The sequence below is a fragment of the Ixodes scapularis genome, unplaced genomic scaffold (genome assembly GCF_016920785.2).
Source record: "Ixodes scapularis isolate PalLabHiFi unplaced genomic scaffold, ASM1692078v2 PGA_scaffold4__175_contigs__length_147842914, whole genome shotgun sequence".
Taxonomy (NCBI): domain Eukaryota; kingdom Metazoa; phylum Arthropoda; class Arachnida; order Ixodida; family Ixodidae; genus Ixodes; species Ixodes scapularis.
The window spans coordinates 26,684,322-26,704,827 of record NW_024609879.1 but is presented as its reverse complement, the minus strand read 5'-3'; the positions used below and the strand labels follow the sequence as shown (position 1 = coordinate 26,704,827).

The 20,506-nt window shown below is 45.5% G+C and overlaps 1 pseudogene; it reads left to right on the top strand.

The window, feature by feature from the left end:
• Positions 1-5,582: 5,582 nt before the first annotated feature.
• Positions 5,583-6,091, top strand: LOC120843612 (annotated as a pseudogene).
• Positions 6,092-20,506: the final 14,415 nt, after the last annotated feature.

Genomic DNA, 20,506 nt, shown 5'->3' with positions numbered 1-20,506 from the left:
CCAGATTGGTGAGGATTTGAAGTGCCGCTCTGGAATCTGTGAGCAAAGCCGCCTTTTCTGGGCTCTGAAAGTCGTGGAGGGTATCGAGAGCAAGTTCTAGTGCTTTTAATTCTGCGATGGTGGATGATGTGTGGAAGTCGAGGCGACCGGACTTGATAATGGCGAGTTCAGGGATAACTACAGCAGCAGTTGAGGATTTCTTTTGATGACAGACTGAGCCATCGCTGAAACCTTTTATCCAACCGTCGAAAAAGCTGTCGACGTGTTCTTCCGCAAGATTACGGGAAACCACATCCGAGACCAACTTTTTGCTGCGTAGTTGGGGAATTTCTTTCGATATATTCAGAAACACAGTTGTATGAGGGGGTGGCGGAGGAGGGTCTTCATCCAGTCCACCGACCGACACCTTAAACTCTGCGTAGACTTTTCCTAGGCGGGAATCGGGACGTCTATTGAAGCGTTGTAAGAGGTTTGAAGTAGACTTTGTGAGGGTCTGCCGGGCGAGATGTCGTTGTGCCTGACGGAACGCTAGATTGACTATTGTGTTTTGTCTAGCTTCGACCAAAGTTCGGCGCAGACGGGGGAAGACTGAGGAAGATTCTGAGGGCTTTCCTTTGAATGATCTCCATCTTCGTGAGCTGAGCGTCCCGTGCGAGTACAAGTGGGAGCGCATAGAGCAACCTGGATTGTATCAGTCCCCTATACATTTGCAGAGTCATAGATTGCGAGGTTCCCCAGGTTTGTCCTCGGATCCTGCGAAGTACGTTGAGGTGCAGATCGCACCGAGATATTGTTTGTTTCACGGCTGGACGCCAGGAAAGGCAGTCATCAATAACCAGTCCTAGGTACATGTGGTTGCGCATCTGTGTTATGGGAGTACCGTTTACAGAGTACGTGAAAGAGCTGACCTTAAAGCCACGTGGATGGTGAGCAATTACCGCGTTTTTTGATGGCGAGATAGTTAAACCCAGTCGAGTAATTTCCTTTGAAATATCGTCAAGAGTCAGCTGTAAACGACGTTGCATTTTAGCATGCATGGCTGTTGGTGACGTGAGGCAAAGGGCCACATCGTTCGCGTATATTTGAATTCTTGGAGATCGGTCATCACGGGCGAGAGTTCGGGGAAGAGCGGCCATTGCAACGTTAAAAAGAAGCGGGCTTAGTACGCTTCCTTGAGGAACTCCTTCAGTTATGTGTCTGATTGTGCTGCGATCGTTTCCGATGCGAACTTTCATAGTCCGGCCAGTGAGGAAGGCCTTGATAAATGCCAAAGTACGTCCCGTGACGCCAAGGACTTGAAGCTGGTTAATGACAGTAGCGTGAGGAATCGCATCAAATGCTTTGGTAATATCAAGGAAAATGACGGCGTAACCGTGGTTAGCTTGTTTGGCTTCCTCCAACGCTGAGACGAGATCCCCAATAGCATCTGCCGTGCAACGTCGACGGCGGAAACCAGAGAGTTGTTCAGGGATCGCGCCAACTGTTTCTAGTGCCCAGTCTAGTCTTCTAATGCGTTCGAGAACTTTTCCAAGGCAGGAGGTGAGTGAAATTGGTCGGTATGATGACAAATCTTCTACCGGTTTGCCTGGTTTGTGGATTGGTATGACTTCGGAGTTGAGCCAAGCATCCGGCAGTGCCGCCGTGCACCAGACTGAGTTTAGCTCCTCCAGTAGTTTAGGCAGCATGGCGGGGTCAATGTTGTTTAAAGCCTGGTACGTTATCCCGTCCTGCCCTGGAGTGCTTCTACGACGGGTGGATCTTCTAAGTGCGCGCCGCAGTTCTTTAAGCGTGAAGTCGGAGTCTATGTTGGGCAGTTGATAAAGGGGGGTCACTGATGAGCTAATTTGAAAGCCTGAAGGGGGAGAGATTGGACGGGAGAATTGATCGGCCAAAAGCTCGGCAGTTCGTGCTAATGTAATATTTTGCGATATAGCAAACGCTGAGACCTGAAGCCGAGGAACTACCTCCGATGCGAGAGCACGTGCCATCCTCCAAGCCTGTCTTGCGCCACCGGGAACACCAAGAGATTCACATTTTTGTCGCCACTGTTTTCGCTGAAGTCGGTTAATATGGCGGCGGAACGCTGCGTCGATTCTTCTATAGCGCTGAATGTCCTCCATTCTTCTTGTACGTAGCGAACGATTTTGGGCTTGCCGTCGGCGGGCCCTCAGCTTGAGGTAGAGGAGGTCAGGATTCGGGCGGGAGACCGGGACCTGGACCAGCTTCGTGGCGTCATATAGGGCTTGTGAAATAGCCGTTGTAAGATCGACGTTTCCTTCAGAGAGAAGGTCTTGGAGGTGCGAGCGATATTGGTCCCAATTAACGACTCTGCAGGTCCTGTGTGTAGCGCTTGTAGAGCTTGGGGAGGAGATAATGATCGGGATATGATCACTACCCCAGCTGTGATGTTGAGGTTGCCATCGCGCGCTGAGTTGTGGTGTAGCGAAGCTGAGGTCAAGGACACTGTTGCAAACCCCCGGTCTGACAAATGTTGCGGTTCCATCATTCAGTGGAACAAGCCCTAGCGTGTCCACTGTGGCCTCAAGAGCAGATCCGCGCGTCGTTGTGTGCTTATCTCCCCAGGTGATTATGGGCGTTAAAGGCTCCCAAAAATAGTACGTTTTCTGAGCAGCGCGGCATACTCTTCATTATAATCGTAGGGTCCATTTTAGTTCCCGGACGAACGTACGCAGGAACTATGGTGGTGTCGCAGTCCCCTTTACGTATCGTTACACCGGTGAACTCAGCAGCATCGTCACATAAGTCTGTCAAATCTATTTGATGCTGATCCAGTTCTCTTCGGACAAGTATTGTGGCTTTCGGCACTTCGCTCTTCGTGTTTTCAGTAACTGGCAGTAGGCCCTGATAAGCGACGTATGGAGAAAGTCTGAATTTGCCGTATTTTATACGAGTTTCTTGAAGGGCTAGGACGTCGTATCGGTTGGTCTTTAAATGTAGGTGTAGATCTGAGAGGCGTTGTTGTATACCGTTAGTATTCCATTGAAGCACTGTTGGACATGCAATATTTCGGGTGCGTCTCTTTGGGTGGATGTTGGGATGTAGCATTATGCTATATTCAGCAGTGGGAACGCTGCCTGAATGAAACCGCATAGAATGTGTGCCCACGAGGCATCAATGCCATCAAGATAAGCGCACGCCATTTCTGCTGCTATTCTGAATAATTTTATCCGATTCGCCGTAGGTTTTTCCGGAGCATCTCTGGGTAATCTTTTTGAAAAGTCAGCCGTTGATGTTGGTTCAATGTTGGTGACTCCCGCTGAGTGTTCAGATTTTTTGAGAGATGCTCCGTTGCATGTCGACTTTTCAGTGCCCGTCGGAATGGTGACACCGGGTTTTGGCTTATTAGACGTTGTTGCAGAGTTGTTGTTAGGTGGTCCTTCGATATTTTTTTGAGGATCGGTCTTGAGTGCTGCGGCATAGCTTAAACCCTTATCGTCAAGGGCTGGGGGTTGCCTGTCCTGCACTGGGGCTTCTCCACTTTTCCTGGAGGTGCTGTTGGCCACCACATTGAGAATGGGTTCTGGTATGACTCCCGACGCCTGCTTTACAATAATTCTGGCAGAGCGGTAGTCAACGGCATTTCTCTTGGCGTACGTGACGACATTTTGCTCTTCTCTCCATTTTGAACACGCTGGAGATGTAGCTTCATGTGCTTCTCCACAGTTGACGCACTTGATCACTGTGGATTTACATTCGGTGTTGCTCGTGGTGTTAGTTATAGGATGCGGCTCTGCACAACGAGAGCATGCGGAAGAACGTGTGCATGAGACTGCAAAGTGCCCAAAACCACCACAGTTGCGACACTGGATTGGACGGGGTTTGAACTCCGTCACTTGGTGTCGTACTCGTCCTAGCAGCACGAAGCTTGGCAATGGTGAACTGTTGAATGTCAGCTTTACGACACCTGTCACCCCAAGACGACGTACTCTGGCTATGCGGCCATCCGATTGCAGGTTTTCTAGAATTTCAGGATCTGACAGTTCAGCATCGACATTTTTTATGACACCAATCGATGTGGGGCCCTCGAGTGATTGGTAGGCCCTGACAGAGACACCACAAAGTTCAGGACATTTCAGCAGCGTCCTTGTTGTTTGTCCGTTGCGCACATCAAAGGCGACGACGTTGAGGCGCTCGTTGGGGCGGATCTGAAGGGTGCACTCTGGACAGAGCTTCTCTAGGACGTTGGAAAGCCTCAAGCTGCTTAAAGTTGCAAGCTTTCGGTCAGGCTTCGTAGCGACAAAGATTACTGGGAGTCCTTCACTGACGTTCGGCTGTTTGCGAACTGTTTCCAAACTCGAAGCAGAGTCGGACAGTGTTTTGTGTGAGTGCTTACGTGATCGTGCCTTGTTCCACTCTTCGTTGTTGGTGTTGCTTTCATCCATAATTTCGACCCCGGTCTCAGACGAGTTCGCTACCGACTCGGACGCCCAGAACTTGGACGCGGTGTCAAGACCATCGTGAGTTGAGTCGTTCGGCATGCAGTGTTGTCCAGGGGTGATGTGGTCTGTCGATACTGGGTTTGTGACGTTGGTGGCGGCGCTTTCAATGCTCTGCTGTGGAAGTTCGATCGTGGAGCCGGGCATCATGATTGGGGTCTAGAAAAGACCACCCTTACGAGTGGCTTTTCACTGGCGACTGCTCGGTCGTCGCCGGTAGTTCTGAAGCTTCTTATGGTCGGTCTTTGAACGTCACAGCTGGCTATAGGCTACCGGAAAGGCTGTCGAATTGACGGAACGAAAATATTACGTCCTCAATCTCAGGCACTTCCTCTTCCTTCCAGCAGGGTGCGTCACCAAACAAGCACGAATCCCAGGTGAACACACACTTAGCCGTCATGTCCAATCTGGGCCCCGCAATAGACCTCACAATGTGACATGGTAAATCCTGTGCACAGGCTTTCCTATCTAGGTGGTGTTGACCAAACTGGCTTGTGGTTTCTTACATTTCTCGCGTACATATTAAGGAACTAAGCCTACAGTGTAACAAGAGATTAATCGTGTGTTTTTTTTCGGAAAGGCCAGTAAGTCCTCTTTATTAGTTTATTTATTTGGAGTTTTCATATGAGTCGGATGGAAGTATATTCACGGAATGAAGATTCAACACACAAAACAGGTTACGACACCAGCACATCTTTCAACTAGCAAAGAACATAATTTGTCTATTCTGCGTTTGTTGCCACTTTGACTTCCTTCAGCCATGCCTTGTTCAGCAAAATCACTGTTTCTCAGTCATTTGGCTCCGACCAAAATGCTCATCAGTTTATATAGGGAGGACGTTTTCATTAGAGGGAAAGTAAGTTTGCTTCGGTATTTACCGTGTTCTTTACAAATAAAACCACAGACCATCTGTTGGGTGCGTCTTTTTGTAGGAACAATCTGCTATTATAATGCAATTAAATGCAAAGGTGCAAGCGAGCTGGACAAGAATAATGAAAATAGTCCCTGGAGAAGGGGAACAGGAGGGACAAAGGACAAACATGTTTGTTATGTTTATGTTTGTCCCTTCTCCCTCTTGTTCCCCTTCTCCGGGGAATATTTTCACAATTTTCAACAATCTGCTAATCACTGTTCACCTACAAGTAAGCAGACTGGGAAAGGAAGGTTCGTTCCCCAATGTAGCCATCGTTCTGTGGGAGCGCTGCAACAGCGTATGGTCAACGCTCGGAGCCGAAAGCACGGGAAAAGTATGTGACGACAAACAAAGGAAACATTTTTACTTGTGGTTTTGCTGTCTGTCCAAATACCCCCTGGCTGGGGTGCACTTGCTGGAAGTCAGATGTCACACAAAGAGGCAAACAATGACGGGCAAGGACCTTCTGGCTACCTGTGACCTCGTTGAGAGCAATGCAGCCGGCACACACGCGCTCAAAAAACGCCACACCTATTATGCCCAGGTGAAACTTGGAATGGCGCTCTAAGATGTGAGAAATTGCGACCTGGTTATTTATAGAGACATCAGTGGCACCATCGAAGTTTTGAGTGTGGTGTATGATGAAGCTTTTCTTTGGCCCCTGCTTACCAGAGTAAAGAATGTGTACTTTGAGCATGTGCTCCAAGTTCTTTGTTCATAAACATGCCACATATATCCATGCGATAAAGTGCCGAAACGTGACAGGAGCGTGTACTCGGCACTTGAGTGGGTAAGATGACTTGTCGCGTTTCAAGAGTTAGTCATGGAGTTAAAGGCTTTTGGTGTTTTTCACGTTGTGTCTTAAAAAAATCTTTTATTTTCAAATCTGTATTGCTTGCATTCGACTGAGGCATGATCTTTTAGTTTAATAAAGTCCCAAATGACTTCGAGATATTATGTAAATGTTACGGGAGGGTGTGCAGTATCTCACTGTCAATAAATGTGTGCAAGGGTGCTATAATGACAGCCTACGTGCCATTCAGAATCCTTTTATTGACCGAGACCAGCTTGTGCTGCGACTCCTTGACACAGGTGCTGCGACTTCGTTATAAATCACTGGCATCTGCTTCCTCTCCGGCTGCCGTTTTCATTGCACTGGGCACTACCACACTGAATACCTTGAAGGAATTAATAAACGAATCAGCATGAAGGGGCTTACTGCTGGTAGGAAGAGTTTGAAAAGGTGTCTCCTAAAAGCTTAAGAGCTTCTGCTAGTTTTCTGAGGGACTATAAAACCAGCACTCACAAGCAGGTTGACCTTTTTGCTTTCATGTAAATAAACATGCCTTCTCTTTCTCTAATTTCTTGGATCGAAGGTGCTAATTCTAAAAGCGACATGTCGGAAGTTGCATACGGTACACTCGAGTAATTACCCGACATTCGACGAGGCGAAGGTTAATGTTCCTCGTTGGATGTCGTGTAAATTACCGTGTTCCTTTTTTTTTTCTTTTTTTACAGCATTTTTATTGGCGCGTGTAACGTTTGTCTATTGTGCACTATCGTCCAGGTTACCCCTGCCCGCCCGGACAAAAAGTCACCCTGCGCCCCAGCTCAAGAAACTACAACCGTCATTCCACGTCTTTAAAACTTGGCCCCGACCATCAAGCATCTTCACCCGGATACAAGCTGCCCCACGCTTTCCTCTCACGAAAGCTCCAACCGTCAGCCCACCGGAATTTGGACCCGACCGTAGGATTCAATAAAAACCACCCACGTTCATCTGTAAAACTTCTTTCTGACAGTGGTCGGACTCCGGCCGAAACGTCGAAGAATAAACCGTCCGTTGTTGCTGTTTTCACCAAGGGTTAACTTTTCTTCTCAGTTATTTCCACGCCTTCGGCCCCCGCCACTTTTCCGGTTGTATACATGTATGTATAGATATATAATTTCAAGTAGTCTACTATAGTCGGTTACAAGTCAAGAAGGTAGGAGAAGCTCCTCCCACAAGTGTGATGCGCCCGTTTCAAATCTCTCCGCAGTAAAAAGAAGAGTTCACTGGAAACGCTCCTTGTTCCGCTTCAATGGATTCCCACTTGTCTCCGATCCCACTTTTTAAGAAAGCGACCTTTGTATTCATCGGAGAGGGAACCGAGCCCCTGAAAGCAGCCTTTGTATTCATCGGGGGGGAAGCTAATCCCCGAAAGTCGTATTTGTTTCCGTCGGTGGGGGAGAACTCTAATCTCCCTCTCGTGGCTTCCACAATGCTAAGTCAAAGTCGAAAGATAAACCAAATATGTACAGAAAGGCAAGACCCTCCTCGCGCGTTGTCCGCGACGTCACGGAAACGGTGGGACGCTATTGGATGCGGAGGTGGCGGAGGGATATATGATTCCCTTTGAGGGGCATTTGCCGCTACCTTCTTGACCTGTAACTGACTATAGCAGTTCCGATGTCCGCTCGCCTCCAAAAGAAATATGTTTATAGTCAACATTCTATTGCTGCTCCCATTGCGAAACTGACGTACACAGATAAGAAGTCTCACCAGTGACTTACTGCCATTTCCAAATCCTATAGCTGCTCAAGAAACCTAAAAAGAATAATTAAAAAACTAAATATCTTGAATTCTCTGTAATGCCGAGTGATAGCGCAGCTCTTGAGGAGGAGGAGGGGAGGGTACGGAGGGGAGGGTCACTTGTGACGTCACGAGAGTAAATTTCTCCGCTAAATTTGGCAGAAAGTTGTTTTGCTAAATTTAGCGGGAAAATATTTCCGCTAATCTTAACGTAAATATTTTTCCGCGTTCAGTGGCCTTACGTCACATCACACATGACGTCAGGTGTGACGCTACGAGGGCAACAGTTGCCCTGCTAAGTTGAGCGAAAAATTTCTCCGACAAATTTAGCAGGAAAGTTTCGCCCTGCTGACATCACATGTGACGTCACTTGTGGCGTCATTATGGGAAACGCCCCATAATGCTACGCGCAGTTACGCCGACGGCGTCGCCGCTCAAGCCAGAAACGGACGCCCAGCAGCTGCGCTCTAAAAAAAGGAAGAACGCTTACCAAACTTTGTAATGCGAAACTAGAGCGCAGCTCTTGAAGAGGAAGGGGGAAGGGGTGGGGTCCGGAGAGGAGGGTAGGTCCCTTCTCCTTCTACGCACCCTCCATTCTTTTTCCTCCTTTCCTCCTCCTCTCCTCCTGTCGCTAAATTTGTTCACGGGTGACGTGACACGAAGTCGTGACGTCATTTTCTCCGCTAAATTAAGCGGAGAAACTGATGGTGTTGAGGTGACGTGTGTTAATTTTCCCGCTAAATGTAGCGCGCAGTCACGCCGACTCCGCCCCCGCTTAACCCGGATATGGGCGCCTAAGAGATGTGCTCTTAAACTTATCTCGGCTGACAAAAGACGCACTTCCAACCGCCCGTTCGACCGCCGTGTCTTCTTTTTGATAGTGATGGGGATAGGGTATATCCGCGGTTTAGAGTTCCAAACCAAAGCTATGAGAAATAACATTCAATTTTAATTATGCGCTTAATCGTCTCCTTTTTCCTGGTCGTACTAGCCTCCCCCCCCCCCCCCCAATCTTTCTCAATGTTACCAAAAATATGTTATACGCAGAGCCCAGTTTGACGCCGGTCTCTTATTTCAAGGAAGTTATTTCCCTGCAAACTCAATATAAGTTGTTTTCAGCCGGAAACTTCTTATCTGTAAAAGGTGTAATACTTGAGGAACACCTCTCTGAAACAGCCAAAAGGTGTAACAATTCCTCGTTCATACGCTCAATAGGTGTACCATGTACTTTATGCCTATTGTTAAAAAATATAGCGCTCTCAAAAGGTGTACTCGGTATGAAACACCTACCAAACACCATTATACGTGTTTTGAAGTTTACGGGGTAGGAACGTTACTAGAAACAATCAGTTGCGAAACTCGCCATCGAAACTTGGGCCGCTCGCGTCCACCCAGACCGAGCTAAAGTACGACAACAGCGTCACTCTATCCTTTGTCTTTAGTGGAGTGTGGTCACCTTGAACGTTTAAAATGCATGTTTTTGCGTAAAAGAACGACGAAAAAACTTTTTTTTTTGTGGTAACTTTTGATTGAGTTTTGCACAAACTCAAGGGCGCGTGATGCTTTGTAATAACTTTAGTTTTCATGGTTTTCCGGCACAATCAATATTATTTTTATACAACCATGTCTCAGCAGCGATTTTAGGTAGCGCGCCTCGACGTAGGTGCATCTTAACTTCGAGAGTAATTCGCGGCGAGTGCGCTTGGGAAACGGGGGTGGCACAACGGACGCGTTTCGGCGCAAAAATGGCCGATTAAAGCCAAAATAGATGTCACGTGCAGTTCATTGAGTGGCCGCTGCGGGAGAAATGGCGGCGTTACGATCGCCATTAGCTCGGTTCGGGAGCACGGATGAGCGCCATTCTTTCAGAGCAAGCTTTATGGCAGTTTCTTAACAGAGTGGTTCTAGTAACGTTGCTGGGTAGGGTTCGTGTTTTCGCCTCCACAAAACATGGCGTAAATATCGACACTACCGCGTACTGCCGCCGGGTAGCCGAGTGGCGCGGGCTGTGGCAACCATTGCAACCTATCGGAACAAAACAGGATATCGGGTGTGGGCGGAACGGTAGCCGACGCCCGATGAGCGTGATCGTCTGCTCCGATTATTCAGCGAAAAAAGTGGTGTTCGATCCGTCCGCCTTAATTTGTCTTTCCAAGCTCTGGTGTTCTTGGAAGAGGATTCCTTGGCGCTACTGCGCTGCGAAATTGTGCGGGATCTCCAGCAAGTCGTAAGTGTTGCCGTTCTTTCTATCCCCAAAGACGTTACAGAGCGAGAGGTAAAATTAGTTTTTCGTCGGTTTTGTTTCAAGCCCGTTTGATATTGTGCGGTCCTCGTCGCGATTTTCAGTCTAATCAGGAAGAAAGCCGGTCGACGGAGCACTCAAACATCCGCCCGGTTTTTCCTTCGATAAGTGTAGCTAACAACAACATACGCTGCTGCCCACGTTTGTTCTTGTGTTATTTTTTTCCTTACTTGGGAGCGACGTTGTACTTGAAATTCGCAAGCAGAACAAATCGCACAGCGTGCTAAGCGCACAAGACGACACAGGCATTTTGGTGTTCTGTCTGGGCACACAGACGACAAAGACACTTGCTTAAATTTCATGGGAAAGCTTTAAGAGTGCGTTTTCTCGTGCATTCCCAATCTGGTATACAAGGATGATGTGGAAGAATTTTCGTTCTTTCATGGAGGAACGCTCGGAAGACCTTCTCTGGTTAGCAATCTGCAAGAAGTTCCTCCGTATGTTTTCCTATGAATGGCTTCTGTGCATTTACGCATTTTGAGCAGAGATCTGCAAAAGCTTGATTTGAAAAGGTCTAAATCTACTAGGAAAGCACAGAAGGTAAGTCAAAAATTTGAGAAGTAGAAAGACAAACTTGTCTGCGGAAAAAAACAATTTTTTCTGATCAAACTCTGGTGGTGCGATATATTTTAGAAATGTATAATTCTCTAATTCTGCACGTAGGTGTTTTACGTAACATTCCTTTATTGGTTCCTGAATATAATGCGCATAAATTGTAACATTCATCTTCTATTTTGTATACGAAAACTGTGTAAATAATGAAGAGTGTAGGAAAAGAAATCTATGCTCCTTGCCTCCTACCCACCTCAAAAACATCTTATCTGAAATTGCTCTACGGTGATCTATATATGAAAAAAACCCGCAAAAGATGGGAAGGAAAACGAAAAGAAATAAAAACGGCCAAGCAGGAAAAGGGGGGGGGGGGGGCGAAGCCGGCGGCGGCGATCCGGCCGCGAAGGGGCCCAACATAGCAACTTGCGCCGTCTAGGGGCAAAAAGTTGGCCTGGAAGGTAGCGTACGAGCTCCGCTGCCACACTCTCCTTTACTCTCTTTCCAGTTTTCTCTCTTTTTCGCTCAACGGTTGCAATTTTTCTCGCTTAATCGCTCGGTCAAACGCCTGGAGCTCGTTCCAATTGTCAAGGATACAGCTGCGCCGGCTTGGAGGCACCCCAGACTGGCCGCGAGACGAGATCTCCCTACCGCGAGGAAATTTCCCGATATCTCCAGAGAAAAGTTTCAATCTTGGCTATCGATGCCGTCAGTGGAACAACTGAATTTACTAAACTGAGTAATGTGCTTATATCAAGCACACCCGCTGGTCTCTACAGTCTTAAAAAAAAAGTCCCACTATGACTCCAATTATGGGTAATTGAGCGCTACACATTTGACTCCTTTACGACTCCAGTTTGTAGACTCACTTGACTTTTCTTTAAAAAGAGTCTACACGACTTCCTTCAGGGTATCTGTGCGTCACACATTTAACTCCTCCTCGACTCCAGTTAATAGTAACTTGACTTTTATTTAAAGAGAGTCCTGCGACTCTCATCACACTGGACTCATGGTAATGTATGGGTGACTCCAGGTGACATAGCGAACTGAGGCTCTTTAACGACTCTTATCCATTGATAAAAAGAGTCACAGGACTCTTTCCTGATAATCCCCGTGGCACTGTAACAAGAGTTGTGGGGACTTACCTTTAATAAAGAGTCCCCTGACTCCCATCGTAAAAGAGTCATGGAAGAGTAAGAGCGACTCTCCGAATGATAGTGTGAGCAGCGTGCCTGCCCACAGCGCCGAACGTGCCTCTATGGCCTCAGAGACAGGCAAAGACGAAGAAGTAGAAAAACGCCAGCCAGCCATTACCAGCCATCAGCCTTCACTCAGCCATCCCTCTATTATTTCCTTTATTTTCATTCATTAAACATATTTCTTACTCCCAAAGTCTTACAATAGTCACTGCTGACTGTCACCCTGTATAGAGTATAGCAGCCCTAGTCAAGTGTCAGTTTACTGAACAAAGGGAAGTACTGTGATCGTTATTAGACGTCCTGCCGCCTGCGAGATTCAACATCAATTTTCCTAAAAAAAGAAGTAACATCAACTGTGTGAATGTATAAACGCTGAAATGGAAACTTCTATTACACCTACAAGAAGCGGTAAAATCAATTTTCTGAAAGTGTAAACGTCGAAATGCAGAGTTAATATCTTCCAATTTACTTTGTCAAAACATGGAACATGAATGATGATGCTCTTAAGGATGCTGAACTGAAATCGGCTCTAAAATTTGTCGTGACAAAAGCTTTCAGGAAAACATTCGTTTGTTACATTTGAATTTCCGCAAAACAGACAAAATCTACTTTTTTTTTAATCGGCAGCCTAACTTTTTACTGGTTTCATTGTACTTATCCTTCGCAATAGGTTGCATACCTCTCTCTATTACATGTCTAGACTATTGGCAAGAGCTAATGTGAAGCGGCATGTTCTGTAGCTTCATGCCTGCTTTCAGCGGACAGGTGGGTGGAATAAATTGCAGGAATCTTGAGATTTAACAACAAAGATAGCTGTTTTGTCTCAGATTGTATCACTGCCATTTTCGCACATGCAACTTCATGAGTCCTACCATGCAGGCACTAGAAAACAAACCGCAAGTATTTAGAACAATTATTTTTTTTAGAAACCAATGTGACACATATAGGCTCAAGAGCCTGCTGAGGCTTATCGCAGGTGTTTTATCAAAATAACTAAAAAATAACTTCATAAGAAATAATACTAATACACAAAATTGGTTCAATTATTAAACAAGAATGAAGATAAATTAAAATGAGAAGTTTTATGGAGGCTTAACCTTTGCCTGCTTGGTATAGCAGTATTAAACTAGATTAAAAATAAATGACAAAAAGTTTCTTAAAGGCTTGCTTTGCCTGCTTGCTGTTTTTTTTTTTCAAAACTTTGTTTTTCTTTCTGTAGTTTTCTTCTTTTATTGTTTGAACCCTCAGATCGACAGATGCACAAAAGAAAAGAAATCTGACAGAAGAAGTTTGGATACACAATGGAACACACAATCCTTTGCATTATAGCTGGAACATTAACCAAATACATATGGAGAACATTAAAATAGTAACTGTTATTGAGAATTTTTCCCCGTTCTTGGAATGTGCTCCGAGTGCTGTCACAAATTTCACAGCTCCCACAAAAACATTTGTGTTTTTTTTTTCAATGAGGTGCTCAAGCACAGAAAGTGTGTGCTTGGTTGATTCCACATACTGACCTTTCTACGCTGAGTACATGGCAAATATCAGAGTGGGTGCTTTCCAGTGAAAAGTAATGTCGGGTTCCCGAAAATCCTTTCTGGGTTTTAAAAGAGAAAAAGCGCCAATGATAAAAAAATAAGTTCTGGAAGTCAGACAAAGTTGGAGGTCAACAAAGTGAAATTGTCAATGAGATGTTAAGTGCCCACAGTGTCATAGATGGAATGTCCATGCAGCAGAGTGAAAACAAGTGAGGTAGACGCCCGATGCTGCCTTTCTATATTTCGCTTTCCGCAATTCTCACTTGATTGTGAAGAGTTTCGTACGGTGGAACCAGTGGATCAGGGTGTCTACCAAATTACTGATTTCAAATTCCCTGACTTTTCTAGAATTTCCCTTGACTGTATTCATAAAAAAACTTCCTGACCACTTCTGGGTCGAAGGATCATATTTCGGAAACGCTATTCAGCATAGCCGTGCCGATGCGCAACCGTCGAGCTTAGTTCCGCATCGCCATTCCACTTTCACTGCTAATTTTCCCTGATGGAGCCAACTTTTTGAAGATTTCCCTGATAATTCTCTGACTTTGCAAGATGACCCAATTCTCTGAGATTTCCAGGTTAGTAAACACACTCATGATGTATTAGGTTACAGAGGGAGACCACAAAAATGCAGACTATTGCAGTCAAAATTATTTTACCCATCAGGAGGAACCTAAAATATTCCCATGGAGAGAGATAGAGTGGAGGGGCGGAGGAGGCTGCTGCTGCTATTGTCTACTTTTTCTTGTAAAAAAATATCAATTCAAGGCTGAAAGGGAACATCAGTAATGCATCAGTAAGTGCACTGAGAGCACTTGAAGCACAAGGGGCACGGTCCTTACTGAGGAAACAGGTGAGGGAAAGAAGTCTAGCTCTACCTGATCTGCAGCACACTGCATAAGCTAGGTGCTAGGCAAGACTGGTCCGTATCTACTGAGAGCGTCTAGTACAGTCAAAGAGAGCATAATAAAATTCTTTGCTGGACAAGCTGCTTCGTGGCTGCAATGAAAAAAGAGTTCATTAAGATCGGGAAAAGAAAGTGAAGACTTTTTTTTCAGAATAAACTAGTTGGTAGTAAGCATCTGTTTCTTCCCGTTTCGTCCCGTCTTATTGTGCTTCTTTTTTAGTCGTAACAAACGCAAGCTGCGAAGGAGTGTAGATAGTGCTAAAAGCTTGCTTTAACTTCTGTGTGCATGTGGGGGAACACCTCATATGCAAGGCCTACTACAAGGGAGTAACCATCACAATTTTCTATCTGAGTAACCAAATAATGCATCTGTGCATTCCGAAGTATGCTATAACGTTTCGTGTGCTGTACCGATATAGGCATATTTTGCACGAATAAATGGCTGGACACTAAAATGAACTAATAGTAATGTGTTTATCATCTTTGCTTAGATAAATGTTACTAAAGTTTGGCAGGAAAGAACAGCCTTCTAATGTGAGCCCGAATCTGTTCTTTGGTTTGTTTTGTTTCAAGTCATGGCCAAGTGCTCGTAATAAAATATTGAAATAACCAGTCGAGAAGACAGCGGATGATACCATATCTCACTTGGTCTCCAGCTTTAAAAAAATATGTTTCCAGATTGGGATAGCGAATACACCCTTTTAAACGGATGTATCGTAAACAAACATAGTTACATGTGATTTATTTTAAGCACGAGTAGTTACATCGACCACGCAAACGGCACGGCTTTCCTCCACTCTTATTCCTTCTCCAATTCAGATTTTTGCGGAGATGGGCATTGATAAGAACAGAGTAGACCTCGACGACAGCAGACAGAGCTTGCAAGTGGTTGTCCGCACCAATTTAATCATAACGGTCTAACCCTCTTTTTTTAAGAATGCAAACAAAACAATGCTTTCTCTCTGCGAAAAAAAAAAAGTAAAGCGGATTAGACTACGATCATAGCACCTCTATACTCACACAGCCCGGCAGTTCGGCGACGGACTCATATAGTGCCTGGTCGCAGATTTGGAGCGCGAGAATCTGGTAGCACAGAGCATCAAAGAGTCATTTCTTATGGAAGCTGGACGTCAGCGCACAGCTTTTGCAGTGGCGTGGACCCGAAACACGCTTCTTTTGTCTTTCGCGTCTACTGCGGCGAGACTCTCATCCCTTGCATGCCAATCTACCTCTTCCACTTCGGCGGCCGCTTCTCCTGACAATCTGCCAGTCTTTGTCAGTATAAAGAACGTTATGGTACGACTTATGTTAGTGCTCTGTTGTGCGGCGCCATCCTGCTGTGTAATCTTTGGGAAGCCCCTTAGTCTGCAGAACTCTGAGAACGTAGAGGTTACCTCTACCACCTGTGACATTATCTGCGATTAGCGAACTTCAGTGCTGCATGCGAATGAGTCATGCTTTTTTATCCGCAAAACTTTCAAAGGACCTAATTGTTTACCTCGGCCAAAACTCCACGGTTTGGGGAACAGCCACGTAGGCGGCAAGGCGTTGACACCATTATGTCCTGTTCCTTTTTCCTCGCCGACTCTTATGGTACCCTTGTCTCCGTCGACTGAAAGTAGTATCCCTTCAGTGTCATGCATACTTGAGCCTCCACTCCAACCAACATTATTCCATATAAACTTACTTGCCACTAAAGACCAAAGTTCACTTCTTAGCTCTTATTTTCTACCAACCTATTGCAGTGGTTCGTTGTTAACAGGAACACGACCGTTAACTAGGAAAATAATTCTTAATGCATGTCCCCCGTAGTAATGGATCATGTTCAAGGTCTAAACAACAAGCATGGGCACTAAAAATACCCTTCGACATAGATGAGTATTAGTGGACCTGATTCGGCTAACATTTGCGAGGCCTAGGTTGACGACGTAATAAATGACGTTCTTTCAGGTCAGATAGTTGTTTTAGATGCCTTGCACCTTGGACATGTTCGGAGCGCACCAATATAATGTTTGCATATTCGCCATGGGAACCACACAGTTATTTCAAAACTAAATCGTCAATTTTAAAGAAAATAACAACAAAAGTTGTACCGATGCGCGAGTATAATTACCATTGTGTATGCTCGTACCCGCTGGCACCTGTTTAAAAAAAATCAACAAATAACAAAGTAATGCACGAATTATACATCGTGAAGAGGCCTGTCGACAACCTTATAAACAGTGTATTGAATGCCAATAACGCATGATCTGTTAAGTTTTCCGTTCACTGCATGGTTCTCTAAGACTGAAGTTTTCGCCAACTGCGTTCATTTCCCTTGAATCTTGGAACGTGCTTCCAAGATGGCAGTGCTCATGCATCCTCCCGAAGTTGCTGGTGCATGCTTGGAACGCCCTCGGAAACTTATGCCGTTGGCTTTGGAGACCTGTGGACGCTCGCATGACGCGGTTCCGTCCTTCGGCCTGCCCCACCCTTCTTTGACGCACACTCGTCTCACCACGTCACAGGGTCCTAAGCGCACAGTGTCGTCGTCCCTGTACGCACCGCATGTATTTGTTATATATTTGTTTCACTATTTTGAAATCACGCTATTTCGTTTACTTTTGTTGTAAATTATTTTATTTTCATGAAATTTCAAATTAGCTGGTCTTGACATGTGCAGTTTCAAAGAGGAAATACAAATTTTGGTTTCCTTTTGCTTAAATTAAACAAAATAGCGTGATGGTAAGCGGGTTCACCGAGGTACTTGCATGCCTCCCGCACTTGTCACTTTTCCTTGAACCAGTCATAAGATCGTGAAGACGGTCTTACTTTACAAGAAACAAAATCTCGGCCCCTCTGGTTGTTCCACAGCGGTAGACATCTGCGCAACACCACTTTACCAACTCCGCCTGGCTACAAGCCAAAACACTCCAAATTAAAAAAAAAAAAAAAAAAAAACAACAGTGTCTTGTGTTTTGTACAAACGGACTGATAGAATGTGCACTAGAGTTCCGTCGAGAGGGAACGACAGCAGGCCCTTTAGAGTTTTGTATAGAGGGAACCACAGCAAACGTTGGTGGGTCCCGTCCAAAGGCTGAGGAAAGAGGATTGTTCCTTTTCGCCCTAGTTCGACTAACAATAGCAACCACACTGTCAATTGTTTTCTGATGCCAAGGGTGTTTTTTATTCTTGCGAGTATTTATAAGGTGGAGCCACAATACCAGCTTATGACTATGTAAGCCTAATTACTTAATTATTCGCCACAGTCAAGGACAAAACGACAGCAAGCCTTGTTGGGTCCCGTGCCGAAGGCTGAGCAGAAAGAATTCTTTCTTTTCGTCCAAGTTCGACTAACAATAAGAACCACTCTGCCAATTGTTTTGTGAGGCCAAGGTTTTTTTTTTTTATTCTTGCAAGTATTTATGAGGTGGAACCACAATACAAGATTATGACTTCGTAAACCCAATTACTAAGTTATTCGCCGCAGTCAAGAAAAAAACGGCTTTGAAAGTCGAGACAGGGAGTGCTTCTTCATTACGACAAGGCACCCGGCCTCAGGTCTTGCACTACAATGGTTTACATTCCTAAAAAAGCTGGAAATGATATCAGCCCTATTTACTGAATCTTCCTACCAGTGAATAGAAACTCTTAAATAAGAAAGAAACACCCACATGGGATAAGATCTTTTATCGATATTGGCGACTCCAGCGAAATTGACGGCGCGCAGCGGCAACACCGTGGAACTCATGAAAGGAGGTCGTTTCAACTTTGTCATCTGCTATCACTGCTTGGTTCTCGTAGGCAGCATAGAAAGAAAACATCGTTTCAAGTAATTATTTTTATGCTTCCACCGCGTCATTCCTACGCATTGCCTAGAACAAGGCATCTACCGTCGAAAAATCGCTATGCTTTCATGTGTAACACCGATTTTACGCTACAGTGCAAGATGTGCATGGTGGTCCACGTGCTGACCGACAAAAACGACTTTTTTTCGTCCGCCACTTTGCCTGCCCAGCACGCCCTTTATAGTTCACTGGAGTCGCGAATAGGGTGAGATAATAGAGGCCTGCAGATGCGTTGTTTGCAGAAGTTCAACAAACGTTTTTTTTTCAGGAAGCAGTAGAAACGCTATAGGATTGCTGGGACAAGTGCATTTGAGCTAAAGAATACTGCATTAAGATAACACACAAACATTTGATGTTGGCATTTTGGAAATGAATCAAGGGTGAATGGAGCATAGGGATGAACTCTCGTCTATGCTGGACGCCGCTGCAGTGGCGTGTTTCTCTTCCGTCTGGACGGCACTTCACTGGTGCCCAGTGATACACGCGCCGTCCGACTTTCAGGCGGCACTTGAAGGCGCATGTGGAGTGCCGTCGGACGGCACTTGAACGCTCTGCAAGAGTAGAAACAGCCTTTAAAAAATGAAGTAACAAAATAACAGCGTCAGTTCACTACTTACGGCGCCCGTCTGCAAACAAAGGGCGTCTGGGCAAGGCAACTGCCTAGAGATGTTTACTGCATGAGGGCGAATCTCTCGTCACCTACGCCAAAGAATAAAATACGCATTCATGGCGCCAAAAAGTCGTCAAAGGTCGAACAGAAGTTAAATGCGGGCGGGTACAAGAGCGTAGAGAGCACGCGCGAACAGAAAGTATACTAGGACGAGCTCTAGGCACCATAATACAAGAAAACGCATACTTATAGACAGTCTTGCTAACTACTTCAACGCACCTTTATGCCTTCCACTCGGCTTATGGCTTGTGACTTGGAGAGTTCCTATGCCATCTGAAGTGCGTCTGAGAGCACGGAAACAACTTTGAAACGAATCCTTTTCCTCGGCCCACGTCGATGACGCACGACGAAGGACGGAAGCACGACCTCCTCTCTACCAACGAAAAGGTCATATGACGTTCCATGTGCCAGCCGTCGCAGCTCCTGCTCCCGGTGTATTCCGTGCGCCTCTCACAAGGCGTCGCTAAAACACAACCCTCCTGATAGCCGTGGGTATACAGCAGGATACTATTTCTTTTCATCAAGCGAGATTCGCCACATCTATATGAAGCTATCAGGAAAGCATAATACCCTTAGGTTATGTTCCAAATCTTACCCGAGTAACATATGCCTCCCACTTCCGCGGGAAATACCACGCGACATCGCGAGTAAACAGTAGTCGAGTTTGGAGCGGCCGGGGTACTACGCACCTTGACTTTGTTTTGGGCTACGACACAAAAAAAAACACACCAGTGATGGCGGAAATTAGAAGACGATATCTTTTGATCATGGAAAAAGCACTCGAAGAAACAATATTTTTAACCGTTTCGAATTTGATTTTTTTTTTTTTTACATTTTTACCGTGGTATTTTTTTAGATGTCTTTACCAGATTTTTTTGCTCCCCTTCTTTTTGGGCTGTATATAAAGATCGAAATTACTTACTCCTTTCAGTGAGATAGAAAAAAAAATCTTTTTACTTATCATCGCAATCTCTGCAAGCCTTCCAGGTGTTCTCAACGTTTAAGTTCTACGCATCGTAACTTGCACCACTTACGTTCTGCAGAGAATGCTTCCACACGGTGTAGTGGTACAGCGCAGGGGCCTTTCTCGACAGTAGTATGTAACTTACGCTCGCTTTGACGAGAATATGATTAAAAATCACACGAAGAACTTTCAAACCACTATAGGCAATTTCTTGGGGCGGGAGATGGGGTGGGGTAGTTGATTGATCGTACACATGAACTATTCTAACCCTTTGTCTCAACGGCAATAATTCTCGAAGAGCGTACAACGGCCCGCATCACGGGCTGCGTGACGTTCGCTCTCTTCGTTCGTTTTCTGCAAATGCCGAGCAGGCTACAATCACTGTTATGTCCCGGTTCTCACAATGGAAGACGACACGAAAAGAGCAAGCATCCTGGAGACGCAAATAAAGTGAACATATTCAAGAAAATCCGGCGAACCCTTAATCCTCAATGTAGGTGGAAAGTTGCGCTGACCGGACTTCTGCAGCTCAGGCCGGTGGCAAAAATCTCTTAGTGACAGGGGTCGCTCGAGATCCAAAATGAAAGCGGTCAGAAAGCTCTGTC